Source organism: Giraffa tippelskirchi, chromosome 5 (assembly GCF_054371585.1).
Source record: "Giraffa tippelskirchi isolate mGirTip1 chromosome 5, T2T-mGirTip1v1.2.pri, whole genome shotgun sequence".
Classification (NCBI taxonomy): domain Eukaryota; kingdom Metazoa; phylum Chordata; class Mammalia; order Artiodactyla; family Giraffidae; genus Giraffa; species Giraffa tippelskirchi.
This window is the reverse complement of record NC_137279.1, coordinates 145,789,347-145,811,375: the sequence shown is the minus strand read 5'-3', so window position 1 is coordinate 145,811,375 and position 22,029 is coordinate 145,789,347. Positions and strand designations below refer to the sequence as shown.

General features: G+C 43.5%; 1 protein-coding gene across 10 annotated transcripts in view; it reads right to left on the bottom strand.

Moving 5' to 3' along the window:
• LOC145506180 (uncharacterized) overlaps nt 1-13,116 on the bottom strand; it is a 300,106-nt gene extending 286,990 nt beyond the window's left edge. For 6 of the 10 annotated variants that reach the window (XR_014053596.1, XR_014053601.1, XR_014053599.1 and 3 more), the window contains exon 1: nt 13,029-13,116. The gene's annotated coding sequence lies outside the window, so the exon portion shown is untranslated. Of the gene's footprint in view, nt 1-12,696 lie in introns of all 10 variants that reach the window. The other 4 variants (XR_014053602.1, XR_014053603.1, XR_014053598.1 and 1 more) reach the window with 1 other exon arrangement.
• Nucleotides 13,117-22,029: the final 8,913 nt, after the last annotated feature.

The following is a 22,029-nucleotide window of genomic DNA, read 5'->3' as shown; positions in this document are numbered from 1 at the left end:
GTCCTCATTTAATTCTTTTTTCTTTTTTCCCCTCTGCTTCATTTATTTCTACCATTCTATCTTCTACCTCACTTATCCTATCTTCTGCCTCCATTATTCTACTGTTGGTTCCCTCCAGAGTGTTTTTTATCTCATTTATTGCATTATTCATTATTGATTGACTTTTTTTTATTTCTTCTAGGTCCTTGTTAAACATTTCTTACATCTTCTCAATCCTTGTCTCCAGGCTATTTATCTATAACTCCATTTTGTTTTCAAGATTTTGGATCACTTTTACTATCATTATTCTGAATTCTTTTTCAGGTAGACTCCCTGTCTCCTCCTCTTTTGTTTGGTTTGGTGGGCATTTATCATGTTCCTTTACCTGCTGAGTATTTCTCTGCCTTTTCATCTTGTTTAGATTGCTGTATTTAGGGTGGCCTTTCTGTATTCTGGCAGTTTGTGGTTCCTCTTTATTGTGGAGGTTCCTCTCTGAGGGTGGGGTTGGATGAGTGGCTTGTCAAGGTTTTTTGGTTAGGGAAGCTTGCATCGGTGTTCTGGTGGGTGGAGCTGGATTTCTTCTTTCTGGAGTGCAATGAAGTGTCCAGTAGTGAGTTTGGAGATGTCTATGGGTTTGGTGTGACTTTGGGCAGCCTGTATATTAAAGCTCAGGGCTATGTTCCTGAGTTGGTGGAACTTGCTCTGGAAGTTGTTGGTATGTCTTGCTCTGGAACTTGTTGGCTCTTGGGTGGTGCTTGGTTTCAGTGTAGGTATGGAGGCTTTTGGATGATCTCTTATTGATTAATGTTCCCTGGTGTCAGGAGTCCTCTGGTGTTCTAAGATTTGGGCTTAAGCCTCCTGCCTCTGGTTTTCAGTCTTAGTCTTACAGTAGCCTCAAGACTTCTCCATCCATACAGTACCAATGATAAAACATCTAGGTTAATGGTTAAAAGATTCTCCACAGTGAGGGACACCCAGAGAGGTTCACAGAGTTATATGGAGAAGAGAAGAGGGAGGAGAGAGATAGAGGTGACCTGGAGGAGAAGACGGCGAAACAAAAGGGGAGAGAGCAATCTAGCCAGTAAACAATTCCCTATGTGCTCTCCACAGTCTGGAACCCTCAGAGAGGTTCACGGAGTTACATAGAGAAGAGAAGATGGAGGAAGGAGATAGAGGTGAGCAGGAGGAGAAAAAGGGGAATCAAAAGGAGAGAGATAGATCCAGGCAGTACTCTGTTCCCTAAGTGTTCTCCACAGCCCGGAACACAAACACAGATTCACAGAGTTGGGTAGAAAAGAGAAGGGGGAGGGAGGAGATAGAGGTGACCTCGGGGAGAAAAAGAAGAGTCAAAAGGGGAAGGGAGTAATCAAGCCAGTAATCACACTCCTAAGTAAAAATGGGTACTGAAGATTGGATTCTTAAAGGTACAAAATTGATAACAAATACCAAAAATCTAGAGTAGAGGTTAGACTCTCAAAAATACAATATTAAAAAAAAAAACCAAACAAAATCACAAAAAGTATAAGAAATATATATATGAAGTTTGCTTTAAAACTAGGGTCTTCTTTTGCAAGGTAATAGTAGGTTATAAAAATGAAAATTTAAGGAGTAATAGAGGACTTAAAAAAAGAAAAAAATTAAAAAAGATTTTAAATGATAATAGTAAAAATATATCTAGGAATTTTTCTGGAGCTGTTGTGGGCAGTTTGGGGTCAGTTCAGTTTCAGATAGTTCCTTGTTCCAGCTTATACTTCTCAAAATCTATAGGCCTCTTCCAATGTAGTCAGTGTGAACTACAGGGTTTTAATCTGTTGCACCTGTCACTTCCAAAGTGGTTCCTTGTGTTTATTTGGCTTCTTCTGTTTGCAGGTCTCTTTGGTGTCTAATTTCTGCCCTGACACAAGGGGGCAGAGGTGGTCTCTTACTTAGGCTCTTATTTAGGTCTCTTATTTAGGTGGTCTCTTCAGTCCTGCTATGGGGAGGGAGGAACACTGCAAACAAATATCACTGGCGTGTGTGAGGAGTGCTCACAGTGTCTCGGCCACACTGGGTTTGCCCTGGCTCACAGCGTGTGTGCTTTCCCAGTCTACACTGCTCAGGCTCCAGGATGCTCTGCAGGGAGCAAGCCCTGGGTTGCATGCACTTCCCAGGTCTAAGCTGCTCAGGTTCAGGTTCTCGGGTCCTCCACAAAGGTGCAGATTCAGTTGGGCCCGCGTTTTGTGCCCTTCCCAGGTCCGAGCAGCTCAGGCGACCAGGTGCTTGGCAAACGCACTCTCCCCCGGCAGCAAGTGTGTCTTATCACCTCCCCGGTCCCAGACGCTCGGCTTACTGTGTGGCAGCGGGCGCTCCCCATCTCCAGCGTGCTGTGTGTCTCTTCTGGGGAGCTGATCTCTCTCTAGCTGCGACCCTCCTGGTGGATGTCAACCGTCCAGAATCCCATGAAGTCTTGGTTAGCAACTGCAAGCCTGTTCGCAGTTTGGTAGGGGATGCCGTCTCTGAGGCCGAGTTTGCCCCTTTCCGACTCTGGCTGCCGCCTGCCTGCCCCCTGCCTCTGGCGGGGGATGGGCCGGTCTGCAGCCAGCTAGCTCTCCTCTGGTATTCGCTCAGTCCTTTGTTTTGTGAGCGGCCCAGCAATGCCTTAGGTTAGGGCTTTTCACGGGATAGTTCTCTCTCTCTCTTTTTTCCTCTCTCTCTGGCTATCCCACAGTTTAGATTGCTATCTCATGTTAGCTCCCTCAGGTAGCCCTCAGGACATTCAGGCCTGGTCCTTACACTAAGCAATGCAGTCCGCTCCTCCCTATTCAGCCCTCGCTTGCTGGTGGCAGATGCAAGCATCTGGGGTACTTCTCTGCTGGGAGTTTCCATTAGGCACATACTCTATGGGTTTTATTTATTTATTTATTTTTCCTCCTGGTTATGTTGCCCTTTGAGATTCCAAAACTCCCCACAGACCTGCTGGTGAGAGAGTTTCCTGGTGTTTGGAAACTTCTCCTCTTTTAAGACACCCTTCCTGGGATGGATCTCCATCCCTAACTCCTTTGTCTTTCTTTTTATCTTTTATATTTTGTCCTACCTCCTTTCAAAGACAATGGGCTGCTTTTCTGGGTTTCTGATGTCCTCTGCCAGCATTCAAAAGTTGTTTTGTGGAATTTGCTCAGCATTCAAATGTTCTTTTGATGAATTTGTGGGGAGAAAGTGGTCTCCCTGTCCTATTCCTCCTCCATCTTAGGACAGCCCTCTCTGTTGTTTTTCTTTTAATTAAAACTAGAGCCATCAACTTCATAGGGTCATGCCCCGTAGGAGGGAAGCAATGTAGTCTCTAGGTTTGTAACCTTCTAGTTGAAGCACTGTCTGTCTCATCTGCCATTCCACAATGACTTCCCAAAGTGTCTTCTCTTAGTAGGAAGTCTTTTTGGATCTCGCCTTATAAACAAACACTTTAAAAAGCCCCAAGAAGTTCTAAATCACTAGGTTGCACACTGTCTACCAAAATCAAGTCACCTGAGTTGAGATACGGATTACAATAGAAACCATTTTCAGATTTTCTCATTACTATCCTGTTAATAAGCCCTTATCATTTTTTTGTTTGCATTTAGAATATGCTCCCACAATTTATACTTTAGAAACTTATAAGATTACCTAAGAGTTGTTTATTGCTTTACATTTTAATAGACATCTCTGAGACATTAACTCATCTGATCATCACAATGACCCTTTAAGATAGTCAAAGAAGTCATTAGTATCTTCATTTTCTAAACAAAAAATGAGGCATAGAAAGGTCCACAAGGCTAGTAAGTAGCACAGCTGAGTCGTCAACTCTAACTTAGATTTTTTTAAAGACCTAGTGCAGGAATCTCAAACTAGCAATCTTTGTGTCTTCACACTTGAAGTTTTATAAAATCAAAATTAATCTGAATATATATAAGCAAGGTATGACAAAGGCCTAAATTCTGAGTTATTAATACTCTGTCATATGGAATGAAAACTATAGACAACTTAAGGTTAAGCTCAAACCATTACAGATTTGTGTTAAAAATTAGTAACTATGTTTCAGAGGAGAGCCTAAGGCTTCAATTCTACTACACACTTAATAATTTTAAAAATAGATCTTAAATATATAACAAAAAAGGGAGATATGAGATGTTCTATTTCTGATATATAAGCTACATTTTATATTAAAGCTAGTTTAAAGTCACTTCAAATTTTTATTTAGCACTATGTACATACCACTGAGTGAAATACATGTGTTTTTATTATATCAAATTCAGGGGAAAAGCCACAAAATAGAATTTACCTAAATGGAACATGTTCAGTTTTCTATGCATTACCACAAGACTGGTAAAGGTCAGTTTTCATTCCAATCTCAAAGAAAGGCAATGCCAAAGAAGGTTCAAACTACTGCACAATTGCACTCATCTCACATGCTAGTAAAGTAATGCTCAAAATTCTCCAAGCCACGCTTCAACAATACGTGAACCATGAAGTTCCAGATATTCAAGCTGGGTTTAGAAAAGGCAGAGGAACCAGAGATCAAATTGCCAACATCTGCTGGATCATCGAAAAAGCAATAAGAGTTCCAGAAAAACATCTATTTCTGCTTCATTGACTATGCCAAAGCCTTTGACTGTGTGGATCACAACAAACTGTCCAAAATTCTGAAAGAGAAGGGAATACCAGATTACCTGACCTGCCTCTTGAGAAATCTGTATGCAGGTCAGGAAGCAACAGTTAGAGCTGGACATAGAATAACAGACTGGTTCCAAATAGGAAAAGGAGTATGTCAAAGCTATATATTGTCACCCTGCTTATTTAACTTATATGCAGAGTACATCATGAGAAATGCTGGGCTGGATGAAGCACAAGCTGGAATCAAAATTGCCGGGAGAAATATCAATAGCCTCAGATAGGCAGATGACACCACCCTTATGGCAGAAAGCGAAGAAGAGCTAAAGAGCCTCTCAATGGAAGTGAAAAAGTTGGCTTAAAGCTCCACATTCAGAAAACTAAGGCACCCTTATGGTAGAAAGTGAAGAACTAAAGAGACTCTTGATGAAAGTGAAAGAGGAGAGTAAGAAAGTTGGCTTAAAACTCATCATTCAGAAAACTAAGATCTTGGCATCTGGTCCCATCATTTCATGGCAAATAGATGGGAAAACAGTGGAAACAGTGGCTGACTTTTTTTGGGGGGGGCTCCAAAATCACTGCACATGGTGACTGCAGCCATGAAATTAAAAGACGCTTACTCCTTGGAAGGAAAGTTATGACCAACCTAGACAGCATATTAATAAGCAGAGACATTGCTTTGCCAACAAAGGTCCACCTAGTCAAGGCTACGGTTTTCCAGCAGTCATTTATGGATGTGAGAGTTGGACTATAAAGAAAGCTGAGCACCGAAGATGCTTTTGAACTGTGGTATTGGAGAAGACTCTTGAGAGTCCCTTGGACTGCAAGGAGATCCAACTAGTCCCTACTAAAGGAGATCAGTCCTGGGTGTTCATTAGAAGGACTGATGTTGAAGCTGAAACTCCAATATTTTGGCCACCTCATGTGAAGAGATGACTCATTTGAAAAGACTCTGATGCTGGGAAAGATTGAGGGCAGGAGGAGAAGGGGATGACAGAGGATGAGATGGTTGGATGGCATCACTGACTCAATGGAAATGAGTTTGGGTAAACTCTGGGAGTTGGTGATGAAAAGGTAGGCCTGGTGTGCTGTAGTCAATGGGGTCGCAAATAGTCGGACATGACTGAGTGACTGAACTGAACTGGATGCATCACTTAACACTCACTTAACCTATGGATTTAGAATAAATGCATTATACTTTAAAAACTATTTGATTTTTTAAAGGCAGTCTTGCTCAATCACAACGTGAAAACTATTAAGATTCCACATGTCTTGGAGTTTTTACCAAAAACTCTAATTCAGTCGAAGATTGTCTGATGGTAGTTTTGTATTCAAGTCTTTAAACTCTCAACCTGAAAACTCAGTATGTATAGGAAAAGAGCTAATCAGTGTGCTAGTTGTTCTTTGTTATACACCTTGAACTGTTCTCCATATATCATTTAGGATGCTCTTGGTCAAACTAAAAACATCTAATTCAAGGTAGTTTGAACTAGAGGTACAGGTTAACACAGAGGCTCTATTTCTCATTCATTTTCTCAGCTTTGCCCTCCTCTCTCCTCCACATGTCAGTTTCATCTTTGGGCATTTCTTTCATGGCCACAAAATATATACATTTGCTACAGGCTTCCCAAATTATATCTGTGGAAAATAGGGATTCTTCCCAAATTCTGAGGATCAAACAAAATGCCCAAGAATCATTTTGATCAGACTACCTTGCTTCATTTTTTTCTTTCAGCAAATATTCACTGATCACCTACTGTATGTCAGGTACTATTCTCAGTGGATAAAGAATCCACCTGAAATGCAGGAGGCCTAGATTTGATCCCTAGGTCAGGAAGATCCCCTGGAGAAGAAAATGGCAACCCACTCCAGTATTCTTGCCTGGAGAATCCCATGGACAGAGAAGCCTGGCGGGCTACAGTCCATAGAGTCACAAAGAGTCACACACGACTGAAGAGACTTAGCACTGGGAATACAGCTATGAGCAAAACAGATTACATATCTTCATGGAGTTTAATTACCTGTAACCATCCATGAATTAATCACAGTCAAGCTGCACATCAGAAACTAATATAATATTTTAGGTTAATTATAATTCAATTTTTAAAAATCACAGTGATAATTGGTTTACCTCCATTAGTTTGCCACTCCTGGACCTAGGTTTAGAATCAACCCTAATCAAACTACATGCTACTACACAGTAGTATAAAGAGTAGGACAGATGTTAGTAAGGCAATTATAATGTTTATCCCTCTCACTTTTTAATATTTGGCAACAGATATTGATAATCAATTAGCTCAATCCATGCACAATACTATAGCATTTAAAAATACATACATGGAATTATTTTACATGGAAATAACCTGTACCTTGGGGAGAATGGAAATAATCCTCTGCAGCTGTCAAATGGGCTACAGGTCTCAGCCAGTCAAGTTGATGAGACTTCTGTTCTACTCAGCTGCTACTGAGTTGTCCATCACCTCAAAAAACATTAGCTATGCCAATGTTTTTATCACCAGAATTAATGTCAGGAAATATACTGTCAATTTTTTTTAAAAACTTATATTTTGGAAAGTAAAACATCCTCACACTCCAAACCAAGCCTACAGTGTCCTAGTTTTCTTTAGTCTCTTCCATGGCCACAGTCTTCATCCTTGACTTTATTCTGCTGCCCTACAAATATCAACTAAGGAGCCCCTGAACTGAGGATGGCCATTTCACTCCAAATTCATTATGACCACCAGGAAGGAAACAAACCAAAAAAAATACATGTCACACTCACGATGGGAGAGAAGTCTCCTAGAAATAAACAAGAGAAAGTCAAATATGTTGAGCTAATTAACAAATGATCTATCAGATCACCTTACCAGTTCCTAGCTCTGCCTCACCTGCATCATTACCAGGGTTTATTTAACACCAAACTCTAAGGCTGAATCACCAAAAACAGAATGCCAGAGCTATAGCACTAGGAGAATCACATTCAGCTGTGCCTACAGTGAACATGAATTATACAGCCAAGCAGCTGACCAATTCAATGAATATGCAGCTCAAAGAAAAGAGAAATCGCCTCCAACTTGAATGGAAATGCTCAATGAGAAGGAAGCATTTAAACTAGGTTTTAAAGGTTCAGTGAAAAGAAACAGAAGAATGAGGAAGCCTTTTTGGGGATTTCTCATTCTGTTACACTTGGATCCATACTCTGGGCTGGAGTAAGAGTTAACTTCTCTTTAAGATAATTTTATCTAGCTTTGTAGAAGGAACTGATGCAGGTTAGAGATCAGAGTTCAGTCTCAACTTGATTTCAGTAAATAAACTATAACATGATGATACTCTTAAATAGGATTATAACCTGAAGAAACATTTTCTTTTGGAGAACTATCATAACAGATTTCAAAGCTGGTTTGAGAAAAGTTCTTAAAAATCTGTAAACAGTGATTTACCTCTAAAAGCTAGAAAGATTTTCAATGATGACTTATTCTGAAGAGCCCTATCTCCCCCACCCCAAACTGTAGGCGCTAGGGCTTAGAAAGTTGAGTGATTTCAACAAGACACAACCGTAGTCGTGTACGGATGTGAGAACTGGACCATAAAGAAGGCTGAGCGCTGAAGAATCGATGCTTTTGAACTGTGGTGCTGGAGAAGACTCTTGAGAGTCCCTTGGACTGCAAGGAGATCCAACCAGTCAATCCTAAAGGAAATCAACCCTGAATATTCATTGGAAGGACTGATACGAAGCTGAAGTCCCAATACCTTGGTCACCTGACGTGAAGAGCTGACTCATTGGAAAAGACCCTGATGCTGGGAAAGATTGAAGGCAGGAAGAGAAGGGGACAATAGAGCACGAGATGGTTGGATGGCACTGCCAACTCAATGGACACGAGTGTGAGCAAGCTCCGGGAGATGGTGAAGGACCATGGTGAAGGGAAGGAGATGGTGAAGGGAAGCCTGGCATGCTGCAGTGCATGAGGTCACAAAGAGTCTCACTCAACTGAGAGACTGAACAACAACAAACAACAACCACACAACTAACTAAAAAAGAACAGGACCTAAAACTGAGATACAGGTCAGCAGACTCCAACTGTGAAGCTTTTACATCAGCATTCTGTCTTCCTAAGAAGCAAGGAGTTAAGGAAAATAAAGAAAATTAGAAATAAAGTGTGTGACAATAGCCAGTAGGAATCAACTGATCACATAAATAGATCTATGAGTATTAGAGATGCAATATCCTCTAAAAGAAAAAAGCACAGTATAGACTTCAAAAACCATGATTAAACAAAAGAAAATTAAAATGCAATGTTTCCTCAAGGGTAAAAGGCACTCAATTAATTCAATCAAATGATTGTTTCTTCTCTCCTGATATTTTTCATCAATGTATATAAAAGAAGAAAAGTAAACTTTAATTTCTAAAAGTATTAGCGAGAGTAGTTAAAATTAACGACTATAATTCTTTGACATGCTAAGGAAACTTTATCTCTTTTTACTCTATATTCCCAACAAAACTTTCTATATTTTTTTTTACAAAGGTCTGCTAAATACTTAATCCCCAACTTGTTTGTTTGAAAAATAAACTCTGCCATGTAGTTTTGGAATAATTAATTGCCAAAGTTAGCAAGTATATGTTGGAAAAAATAGCAAATATTGACTTCAATCATCCATTGCCTTAAATGGTAGCCTTTGTAGAATCCTCCTCTCCCCTTCCAATCATCTGTAAAAGTTTTCAGTGATAAAATCTAAGATTATTTTGTAGGGGAGATAAAGAAAGTGTGAGGAAAGGAGCTGTTCCAGATTTTGGAATTGAACAAATCTAAAATTTTTCTCTAGCTCCTATATGGTGCCCTACTACTACTTTTTCAACAGATTCTACAACAGACTGAGGATTTATGATGCAAGACTCAAAATAATTGAGCAGATGTTTCAGGAACATCAAGTTAATTTTGTCCCCTTCCCACACCTGAAAAAGTACCAAAAGTAATGGTTATCTCAGAAGCCATATAGCCTTCTGGGGGTAGTTTGCTTTCATTCACTTTCATTCTATATAAAATCTTTGAACTATTTTTAAATTTTAAAAACCTATACAAAGTATTATGATAAGATCATCTGATACTTAATCAATTAAAAGCCCAAGAAATAGGCAATAATAGAATTGAAGGAAGGAGCTAGTTCTATTTTTGTCAGTCTCCTTAATGGATTGGGAATTTTTTGAGAGCAAGGACCACCCATGTCTTACTCTTCTTTGTATCCACAGCACCTGGTACCTTGTAGATACCTGATGAATTCAATTCACAAAGAGGTACATAGTTTCCTTTCAATAATCAGTGACATAATTTTGAGACCATCTCACTTTTATATTGATTAAGCTGAAAAACAGTCTTCTAAGAAAATGCACACAGTTAATTACTCTTCTAATCCCAGGTTTTACATGAGGATAACTACGGATTAAATATGTATAGGAAAAGGCATTAGACCTTAAAGAGGCACATAGAATGTTAGTGCAGAACTGGAGATTGACAAAGTTAGGCTTGTTATTTTATCCATTAAATAGTCTAAGCAGATTAATTGGAACCAGACATGTGAAGATTCATAAGGTTTGTTTTAACATCAGTTATTTTAAAAGGTTTACAGGTTACATTTGAGACATCTAAATAAATAGTTTAAAGAGAATGTAGATCTTAATAAAGTGTATATATAGGGAGAAATGCTATGAGGCTTGTTCCAATTCTATAACCAGATATATCTCACAGTAAAATAGTACTAAATTCCAATTCTCTTGCTTAAAAATGTCAATTATTATGGATACATTTTATTTAGAAATTAAATATACCAAAACAAAGTTTGTTTTCCTAAAGAAACAAACATAAAGAGACTGTACACCCCTAAGCAGTTATCTAAGGGACACATCTTTCCTCATAGCATCTGCCATAAAAGCAGTCTGTCCAGGTAAAAAGCAAAAGGCTGTGACAATCTGTTTTTGGCAGAACTCAAATCAAAGGACATGTTTTTGTCAATTGAAGAATGCTGATTTTTGGGAATGAATGTCAGAAGTTTGTCAACCCAAGTGTTACGGTTTCTATTTCTGTGTTTTAATTTCACGTAAAATCATGTGAAATTACCATTTTTAAGGCTTTACACTGGAGTATACACATTGGATGTAAACAAAATAGATAAATATATCAATAGGAATATGGTGTTCTAGAAAAGATACTTGAAAATAGCCAGTAATCACTTTTTTCAAGCCAATTCCAATCTTATCATTATGCCACTATTAGATATATATGCCCATCCAACAAATACAGATATTAGTACTTTAATATTTTTTGAATTGTCATAAACAGCTCTACTTCTTTCTTTTGACTGAACTTGGTTCCTCAGCAGTGAAAGCACAGAGTCCTAACTACTGAACCACCAGGGAATTCCCTAAATAACTCTACTTTTAAAGAGGCCTCAGGTGGGCAACATTGCCTGTTACCTTTTGATGATACAGTGAAAACCTTTATGAGTGTACACATGATAATATATATATGTATATATATATATTATTTTAGTTAAGCTCAATTATTAAGTTTGTATGTGTTTAATATAATTTAATATATATGTGATATAGTCACATTATAATTTTATTCTACTTTATTATGTTTCAAACCAGTTGTTACACCTTTAGGAATAACGTCAAAAATACAAACTGCCAAGTTTAATATATATAATGAAGAAATACATAAATCTTCAGAAACATACATAAACTCCCAACAGCCACATCCAAATTCATTGTGTATGTGTGTGTGTGTGTATGTGTGTGTGTAGCAGTTATTTGGGTGATTATTTGATCTCAATTCAATAGTTTTGTTTCTTAATTTTTTTCAACATTTTTACTATTTTAATATTGTTCCTCCTATTTAACATTTAGCTAAACGGCTGTTGACCTGGGCAAATGAGTTTCTGATGTCTGTCAGCAAGTATGAAAGCATAATTTCATTAAAGTGTATTATATATATGCTCAGGACTGAGAGAACATTATAAAATGAAGTTTGGCTAAAGTTCAACTGGGCATCAAATAGCACTGGCAAGAATTTTCTTAAACAGATGGTGTAAAATCTTACTAACACAATAGTGTGTGCTTAACACAGGAACAATATCAGAAACAGATGTGCTGTAAATGACCAAAGTACCAAACAGAAACAATAAACATGGGATATATATTAAAAATGGTGCCTTTACCAAATGAAAAAGAAAGGGAAAGAAAAGAGTGAGCAAACGCATTTCCTTGTCAAATAAGAAATGCTACTGATACTTTTCCAGACCAAGGCTGGCATACAAATATTTTCCCTTTGGCTTCCTCTTATGCATTGGTATTAAACCTCTATCAGAGTGGCCAGAATTAAGAACATAAATTTTCATGCATGTTTTTAAAAAGTGATCACATAAAAAGGAAATAAGTTTTTGTATTAATCTCAAAAATTTAGATGGCATGCTGCAATTCATTGGGTTGCAAAGAGTCACACACCACTTGAAGACTGAACAACAACAAAGGACCTCTACACATCACTTGAAACTGAAAATATTCTCATCAGCCCAGAAAAATCCCTCTCTCTCCCTCTCCCTCTCTCTCTTACACACACACACCTTTTATTAGAGCTGTATACAAGTGTTCGGGCAGTTGGTCAGTTTGTTCATGCACTGCACAACAGTCTTAAAAGTACCAACGGCCTCTATGGCTGGCACAGAAACCAAAACCAAGTAGAAGACAGTAAAATCCCTCGAAACGCCTCCCTAAAGCCAGACCCACCCCTCCCAAGTGTGGGTCGACTTCCAGGGCCTTGGCCTGCCTGGGTAGAGGCCACTCGTGGAGAAAGAGCAGTACACGACATAACTCTCCGGTCGGCATCTATCTGGAGCCAGCCTGCACTCCCGACTTGAGCATTTCAAGCCTGACTACTTTACTGATCACTTCAGGCACACGTTGTTCTGACCTAGTCAGGCCCCCATGGCCTGGTGTGTAGTAGGCTTGGCTTTTAGGTTTTCTCTCTTCTGTAACAGCTTTCTGTGAGATACCAAGATGTGCACTCTGAGGACTGGAAGGGTTGAACAAGAATTACCTACCTATTTATAGGCAGAGACAGTTGATGGGCAGAAGGGCTTGGGCCTTGAGTCTCCTCGGGCGGTGATTATTTTTATCCCCCCAGGAAAGAAAAGCCTTAACATCCTCTGGAATCCGGATCTGATTCCAGGAGACGAATGTTTCACATTTGAAACCCAAGCTTCCGCCCTAAGGTCGCCCACGGAAAAGGGCGCTAGGAGGGCAGTGGTCAAACCCACCAGGGCGACCAGCCTAACTCAGAGCCTGGCCTGGGGTAGGCATTCCGATGCTCGGAGCCGGGGCCACCCTCCTCCCACCTTCTCCAGGAGACTGGATTAATGGTGTGGGGGTTCACCTGGATGCCCGGCTACTTTGGGACTAGGATACGTCGCTGGGGCGGTCGGCCTCGCTCTCCTTCACGGCGCATCGCCTCGGCGCCTCCCGGGGTGCACCGCGCGGCAGGGAATTGCGCCGCAGGGAATTTCCCAGCCTGCCCCGGGGCCGCCGACCGGCTGCGACCAAGGCCAAGGGGCTGGGAACCTCGGCTCGAACGCCGCGAGGACAAGCGGGGCTCCAAGGGCCGTCACGGAGAGGTCACCTCCGAAGGCAGGCGCCGACTGAACCAACCCAGGCTGCTGCTGGAGGGGAAGGGCTTTAGCCCCTAGGGGCGTAGGGGCTTGGGGTTTCCAAGGAAATGCAACAATATTTATGACCTGGCGATGAGAAAGTGTTCTCCCAGCACGCGATCTATCTCCTCTCCCTCCCCGCTCCCCCGCAGCAGCTTCCTATCCCTCTAGCCCTACTCCCCCTCCCCCACCGCTTTTGGGTCCTAAGTAACAGCATCAGTCAGGTCCCTCAAGCCTCTCCTGCAGTCCCCCATTCCCCCAGCTCTTAAGAGAACTTAGGTTTCTAGGACTCCAGAGCAAGGGTGGAGCCACATGTCCAAACGTCCAGGAGGGAGGACTTCATACCCTGCCAGGCTCACTCAATATCCTTTATATATAGTAAAGTGGTTAACACCTTGGAATTGGTTTGCATCTAGAATCCGTTGCAAATATGTCTTGAGAACAATATCTACCTCCTTGATGACTGTGAAGAATATGCGTGACAACATATGTTAAATATAGGTGATGCTAAACAACAAATGCTATTCTTTATTATGAGTATCTACATACATGCACATATTCCTCTCTAAAAATACAAAACCTTTTTAGGAAAAAAGATATTTCAGCCTGGGTGGCAGTGGGGGACAGTATAAAGAATGGGGAATTACGGCTTAATTTATTAACTGTAATTTTTTTCCTCCGCTGACCTTTAAAAGACAGATATTCATGGACTGATCTAGATGTTTTGTAATGCGAGAGGTTTTCCCCACAATATCGCTAAAATTAATTATTGAAACAGGGCAAAAGTATTTTGAAAGGAGGAAGACACCTTGAAAAGGCATTTATTCATAAAGCTCCACAAGAAATTGTGCCTGCTGTTTTTGGTGACTTTGAAACCCAAAAGCAATGAAAAGGCAAACTAAGCACTCAGCAAGTCAAGGAGTTATTTCTGAAAGGTAATGGATGTGTTCTTTCCTGGAGAATCCCAGGGACGGGGGGGCCTTGCGGGCTGCAGTCTATGAGGTTGCACAGAGTGGGACACGACTGAAGCGACTTAGCAGAAGCAGCAGCATGCTCTTCTAAAGGAAGAAACCATGTTCTTCCCTGTGTTTCTTTGCCTGCAGCAGCTGTAGCTAAATTTGCAAATTTTCTTGGTGCATCTGTCAAGAGACCCCAGTTTTCAAGATAAAACCCTAGGGCTTTTCTCTTAGTGTTGGTGTAAATTCCCAGTGCAGTAATCCCAGGCCAACAGATCTCTTCCAGCCCTTCAGGACCCTAGTCAAACGGTCCCCCAGGGCTACAGTTTCTGCTCCAGACCTGTCCTCGCTTGAGAGAGGCTGGGTCTGGGGAGAGAGGGAGCTGAGCCCCTGAGGCACCCAGTGCACACAATTATGACCTGGCAGGGGGGTGGGGTGGGGTGGGTGTGGGGGGCACGTGGATCTACCTAGCTTAAGACTATACACCATCACCTGTGCATCCTCTCCACGTTCTTGGGTAGTTTTGCAGGCTGTAAACAGGGGTGCATCTCCTTCCCAAGCCGGGGAGGCCTGACAGCACCACCATCTGGCTCTCAGTGACCTCAGCTACCATCCAGGCTCCCTTTTTGCCCCGGGGCAAGCCAAAGCATAGATCAACTTAGGTCAGGCAAACACACACAGCACTTCCATGTGTGCAGTCAAGAGTGGGCCCATGGAGGCTTCTCTGGGCTTCTGGGGTCCAATATGGTTCAATTCCTTGTCCCATTAGCGTCCTCACCTATAACTGAGGCTCAGTCCTCGATGGTCTCTGAAGCACCCACAGTAGGTTTTCAGTTGCAAACACTGAGGGCTGAAGGATGATCCAGAGGGGTCCAAATGAGCCATTGTAAGTCCCTTGCCCTAGAAGAAAAGTAGAGCCTGGCAAGTTCCTCAATTTGAATTGTCAGAATATCTATGCCCGTCCTTGCCTCATTCTTCTAAGGGATTAAAAGACTTGGGTCCTGGCAAGAAGGTGCTACTGTAAAGAAACAGGAAGCTGGAACTAAGAATACATAGAAAGGCATGAAACCTTCTGTACCTGCCAACACACATATTTATATTTTTTCATTCAAAAAGCCATCCTTTATTGCCCAGTGCCAACATACTGAACTAGGTTCCAGAGAGTCAGAACAGCACATGGTTCCTGCCTCCAGAGTGACAGAAGCCTGGAGCTGTCAAAGATCTGCTGGAGTCAACTTTATCCACCTGTTTCTCTAGGGGGGAAAACTATTTCTAAAGACTTCTCCGGAGTAGTGGTGATACAGGGTGCAGCGAGATGATTTTGCACAGCTGGGCACCGAGGCTTCTGCAGACTCCGGAGACTCAGTGACCCGAACTTTGGTCAAAGTGTCCAGAGGAAAGTTCAGGAAGTGAGTGCCCGCCGACCTTTACACTGCAGGAGGTACGGAGAGCACTGGTCACTTATTTAATCCAGGTTTTGACCCACTCGCTGATGATTAGTCATCGGATTCTGTAATTTGCAAAGGAAAGGAGAAAAATTTTACCACCGATTTAAAAACTCAACTCTTCCCCCCTGTAGTCAGCTTATTTGACACTGCAAACTATTCTGTGCTTTTAAACTTCGCACCGGGAAGAGTAGAAGGAAGGGGGCGCTCTTTCCCACCGGATACCGGATTCCCGGCACTGGCAACTGGGCAGGAAGCCGGCGGGGGCAAAGCTCTGGCAGCTGGACCACCTGTGCTGGAGCTGCAACCCAGGTCAACTGAGCTATGTAAAAAACCGTCTCGAGTTGAGGTAAATGAATCCCCTGATTAAAAGCGTCCTTTTCTGAGCTCACCCCAAAGAGGACAACACAGCGGAATGGTTAAGAGGAGGGCTTTTGAAAAACAAGGAAAGTCGGCCTCAGCGTACGGTGTCTGGGTTCGAATTCTGACTCAACCTGGTAAAATTGCCTTTGGCAAGTTCTTGAAGAACGGTGATGCTCCTCAGCTCCTTTTGACAAAAAGCAACAGCTATGAATGAGTATTGCTGCTTTCACAATATTCAGAAGTTCCTGCAAACTAACAGAAGGCAGGGTGCCAATCATTTACATGCGCCAGATTAACCCCCAAATAAAGCTGTGGGAGGAAAAGTTGTTCGCGTGCCTACTTGGGCTGAGATGCCCTGATTAGAGGTGGCTGGCAGCTGTGAGTTCTTCTTCAGAACCCCAGCAGCACTGGGAGGCTCCTCCAGCATTAGAATCCGAGCAGGTGAACTACTCAAAATGGCCAACTGGAACCAAGGTCGGTGCTTAGGAGCATGGCCAGACCCCTTCACCTGGGAAATTAAGCCGTTGGTGACACCTTGCATCTAGACAGCTCTTGGGTGGCAAAGGAGGAGGAGGGAGGAGTGGAAGAAGATTACATTCATTGAGAAGCTACTGTGTATCTGCTGGTGAAAATATTTCAACATCATTAGTGCTGTCGTCCCCATTTTACTGATGAGAAAAATTAAGTTGTTAAGTAAATTACTCTAAAATCCATTACAGCTTTGACTAACTTCAAAAACTGAGCTTAGTATAACACATAGTTCTTAAACCCTGATCTCCCATGAAGGCAGGCAGGCAGGGAGGCAAGCAGACAGGAAAGGAGGAAAGGAGGGAGGAAGAAAGGGAGGAGGGAGAAAGCACTGCCATAGTTACAAGAGCCAGTCTCCTCTAGCAGAAATCCTTATAGAAGGTTATTTAACATGAAAAATTATGGCTCAAGATTATTCTGCAGATTTCTTTCAAATTATCATTTCACAAGTTACATCGGATAAGCAGCAATGGGACATGGAAATGTTGGGGGGGGTAGAAACCTCAAAACTGAGGTTGCAGGGTGAGACTTCGTGACTTGTTGGATGCACCCACACTAACAACGGAGCTGCAAGTTCTCGTCAAAACAGGATCGAAGCCTGCAAATGGGAGGCTCACACAGCTCCCTGCCACCACCCCTACTCCACCCAGGAAATGCCGTCAGGCACCCAGGATTTTGCACTCGGATCAAGTCTGGCTCTCCTGCCTCCCTTGCTGGGTTTTTGTTAACTCTCAGGGAGTGAGGAGAGTGGATAAGGGGAAGTCTGCGTCCTCTTTCTAGATGAGTGAGCTCCAAGCTAGATCAGCTCGGTGGCCTCGGATGTGTAATAAAAAGCTGGAGAGAAACGACTTGGTTGTTATTTCTCTCAAACTCCTAGTTTGGCTTTTACAGAGCTGTGCGGGCAGAGGTCTGTAGAAATAAGTTAGAATCGGGTTTCCACTGGTCCTGCCCTATTGCTCATTCTGAACGATAAAATGCATATAAAATCAGCAGCTCCAAGCCACAAGCGTGCTTAAGGCGAGATTGTCGGCTTGGAAATGTCACAACGAGTAAAGGAAGTAGTGGACTTCTGCGCTTTGTGCAGTAGCATTTAGCCCGGGAGCGTCCCAGAGAGCGCTCGGCCTAATTTCGGGCTGCATACGGCTTCTAATTCTTTCCTCTCTTACCAGCGGTCCCATCTGGGAGAAACGGTACCGCTATCTCCTGTCGCAGCGGACCACGCAAGTTTGCTTGAGCTCAGGAGGGAAAGCTAGGGGAGGGGATGAGCGCACCGCCTGGAAAGGAACACGGAATCTACACAAACAATCCTTTCGGTCGCAGAACTCGGTTTTTAGTTGGTGGGTTTCTAGACCCACTAGTGACAAGTAGCCCCAGCCGGCTCACCCGACAGCAGTTGGCATAACAGACTGCCAGCGGGGCTGGAGAGGGAGGCCGGGTCTGCGCGCCGTGGTTCCTGGCTGTCCGGTGCACACCAAGCGAGCCTCCCGGGGAAGACCCTCCAGCCTCGGCCTTGGCCCACAGTGGGGGAAAGATCAGTGGGTCTCAGACGGAGGCTCTCGCCACCACTGGGCGACCTCCGCTGGCATGAATAAACGCGCCCTTCCCTTTCCCTCGGAAACTGGGTGACAAGGTCTGGAAACGAGCCTGGGACCGGTAAGTCCCAAGGTGAGAGCATTTCCCGCTCCGCTCTCTCTGAGGAGTCACGGGGCTTCCTGGGCAAGTTTGGGGCGGGGGCAGGGCGAAACAACAAAAAACTCTGCAAGCTATTTCCATCCGTCCTTTTCCGGATCAATATTAATAATGGCCAGACGAAGTGGTCAAAAATCAAAGGATACCCTGAATCAAGTGTGACCTCCGTAGTTTCAGAGGCCTCTTGGCTGAGCGCTAGGAGTAAAGAATCACCCAGAAGCTGTGCCTTCTTACCGCTCAGAGGTCTTCCGCCCTCCACCCTCCGCCTGTCTTCTCGCCGACCCCTGGAGCGGATACCTGGGGGTAGGGGTGTGGTTAGCGAGAGCCGCCTGCCCGGGAAGATGCAGGGCCCCAATCGCTGGTACTGGCCCTGTGCCTTCGAGCCTGGGAGTCCTGGACGAGTCTCGTTTGACTGTGTTTTCGTCCGTGTCTCAGCAGTGTCTCCCCCGTGTCTACACAGGTCTGACTCGAGCGCGTTGAAGGCTGGTGGGAGGGCTAAGAGCCGGGGCGGTTGCGGATTCAGGAAGCGAGATTCCGAAGATTGCCTGAGTACCGCGAAAACTCGAGGTTAAGTTTTCTCAAACATGTGGTTACTCACCGCGAGGAACTCAAAGGCAAAAGGTTCAATAGTCAAGTTGGTGGGGACTTTCCTTACTTAAAGTAATAATTTGCTAATTCGGATCTATTGCTTTTAAATATCGAGTTCCAGAGACCTCTGTCAATGCAGGCTTAATTTCATCCCACTGATGAAGGATGTTTATAAACGGCTCCTGTGGTGCAAGCCGAGTGTGAAAATATCAGTTTTATGCCTTTTGATAAGAATTACCGAGGTGGAAGGCTTATTAGGCGATTACAAATTTCGCAGCTGCTCGGAGCCCAATTAGGCAGCTCTTCGCGGTGAGTGGAAGCTGTGGGGGTCAGGGCGGGTTGGTGTTCCTGCTCTCCAGCCATGGACCTCCAATCAAGGCCTGGCTCAACCCAGACCCCTGCCCTGACCCCCTCGATCTTTAGAGGGACACACCCTGCACCTCCCAACTAGCAGAGCGCCCCAAAGCCTGGGGCAGGAGGCACTCCCAAGTCTCTGGCTTTCTTTCTCCCAAACTTGCAAAGAGTCCTATCCGTCAGGGCTGTGGGTTGGGTGTTGGTTGCCCCCTAGGTGGGCTTAGGTACCCGGTTTTCATTTAAGGAGAGGTGGGCATTCCAGAAATTTCAAGTTAGTAGGTAGGAATCGCTCCAACTCGGCGATTCCTTACCCACCTGCAGACACACAAGATGATGTTTTTTTGGTCTATCCTTATTCGACCAAAATTGGTCTCAGTTGGAGTCGAGCTAAAAACACTCATTTAACAGACAAAAAAGGTCCTGACTTCTAGCACAAGCACCTAAGGTAGGAAGGGGTACTCTGCGAAGCATCAGGCGAACTCTTCCTTTGCCGGAGCCGAGGAGAAGCCTGGGTAAGAGGTGTGACGCGAGCTCCAAGGAGTTGGGGCCACTGTCTAGGAAAGACCCCTCGGTATGCTCGCCCTCGACTGGGGGTCACAAGGTGGTTGGGCCCTGGACGAGAGGGACGCTCAGCCCTGACATTCACAGCAAACACCTGCGCATCACTCGCCTCCTCCCTCCCCACACGACCCCCGACCGAAGGCCTATACCGCCTGGGACATAGAAATAAACTCACCACCCGGAGGCCTACTGAGCAAGGCTGGGTGCGAGCAATTACCCCGTGGGAAAGGTCGGTGTCCTGCGGGGCTCCAGGAGTAAAGCGGACGCCAGACCAGTCTTTGAGGTCTTCTTATGTCTGAGGATCATTCTTGTCCAAACCCAGAAGCCTCTAAAAACGAATAATTTCCTCCACTTATGCAGAGATAGGAGCTCTTAGATCAAGATCAGTATTTTGAAAACCTGATTGAGAGCCGCCTGATTAGGCGAGGGTGGGTGGAAAGACCGCATGAACGCCCGCGCCCCCGCCCTAACTTCCCAAGACAGCTCCAGCGCTCCCCGAATCTCCAAATGATCCGCGCGATTTATTCTCCCGGATGGTAGCCAAACAGTACCCCAGATTCATTTTGCAGACCCTTAACAAATAGAGACTGTAACTAAATCGCCGAATTGGGTCTTTATTTTTAATTCCATTTTCAGTTCTGCTCTATATACGGCCTGATAGTCCACATTCTGCACGACTCTCTCCATTTAGAAGAGCAATCTCGAGACTGATGCTATTTCATGGAAAATGCATTATGTGGATTCTTCCAAAAACACTAATTTTTGCACTTGATGAAAAACACAAGTATTTCTGTTCTCCAAGCACAAGTTAGCTTTTCGAGAAGTCGGTCCACCCCAAGCCTTCAATTCTGTCCCCTTCCCCCGCACCTCCGTAAATTTAAACGAGAGCTCCCAGAGAGCACCGGCAGGGGGATAGCTAATATTAACGTGGGCGCAGCTTCACGTAAAGAAAACAATGGCGTTAGGAAAATGCTCTAGAGACCCTCGTGTTTATGAGAGAAAAATGTAATGGAGGAAAAACTAAATCTGTAGTCGATGCTCGGTCCCAGGCTGTTACGTGGGCTCATTTTATGACCGGCAAGTCTATCTATCTCTGCCCATTGTCCTCCCTCTAGCCTGCTGCTGACGAGTCTGGGTGGGAACGCCTCGATCTTCCTCTTCTAGACAATAAGGCAAGGAGACAATATTATAAATCTATATCTTATTGAAGCAACATTATATGATTTTGTTAAAGGCCTTTAAGAAACAGAGACTCCTAGATAGTCTTATATTATTGTTTCAGAGGCTTGCTTTGTTTTGTTTCTTAAAAAGGGGAAATTAGAAATAAAAATTGTTAGTCTTATCAAATTCCTCTTTATACACTACATAATGAAGTAAAATTTATATCATAAAGAAGTTATTTAAACAAACACACCCTCCAATTCTAATCAAAATTACCAGTATTCTGAGGACCACCCCCCAAATCCGCAGCCAAAATTTGAGGCAGAAGTTGGTCACTTCCAGGGCTTCAGTGTTGCCTAGGATGAGATGAAAGAGCAATACTATTAGCAACATATTTTTTTTTTTGTCTTTCCTATAGCCTTGATTTCTAATCTGGTAGCAAAGCTTTTGTGCTGCTCAGATATTCCTTCTTTATCTTAATGAGAAGACTTTTCGCAAAGGGAGTGCGAACCTCAAGATAACTCAGCCTCCAGGCTGCCAGGGAGCCGTCGCGGTCCAGGGCTAGACAGGAGAGCGGCTCATTTCAGGAGAATGACTAAAACATTCGAGTCACCCAGACCTCCGCTTCCCCTTCAGCTTGCTGCAGAAAGAGATGTAACCTGAATCTTTGTTTAGGTTTTGGTCGGGGAGTGAGAATTAAAAAGCCACGGCAGATGCAGAGAGCAGATTTTTTTAAAAGTCAAAAGTTAACAGGCCATTCTCATTTTTTTTTCCTTCTTTAATACTAAATCTGGAGTAAGTTGGCTTGTCCTGATAACGATCTTAACTTGTAGGGAAGGCGGGTTTTTCTGAAGGAGGTGAGGCTATTCCTCCTGGAAAAGACTTTCACCCCACACCCTCTTCCCTCTCCCCATGTAAGGTTCCACCCTCTGGAAAACAAAACTTTTTTCCCCCCTTTTCCTAAAGGCGCAGAGCTCAATGAAGTTGGGGAAAGAATCTTAGGAACAGTCCATCGGAGTGGTTACGGTCACAGCGGCCTCTTTGGACGAAGACTTGTAGCCTTCTTACTCTTCTTGGTGTGTCAG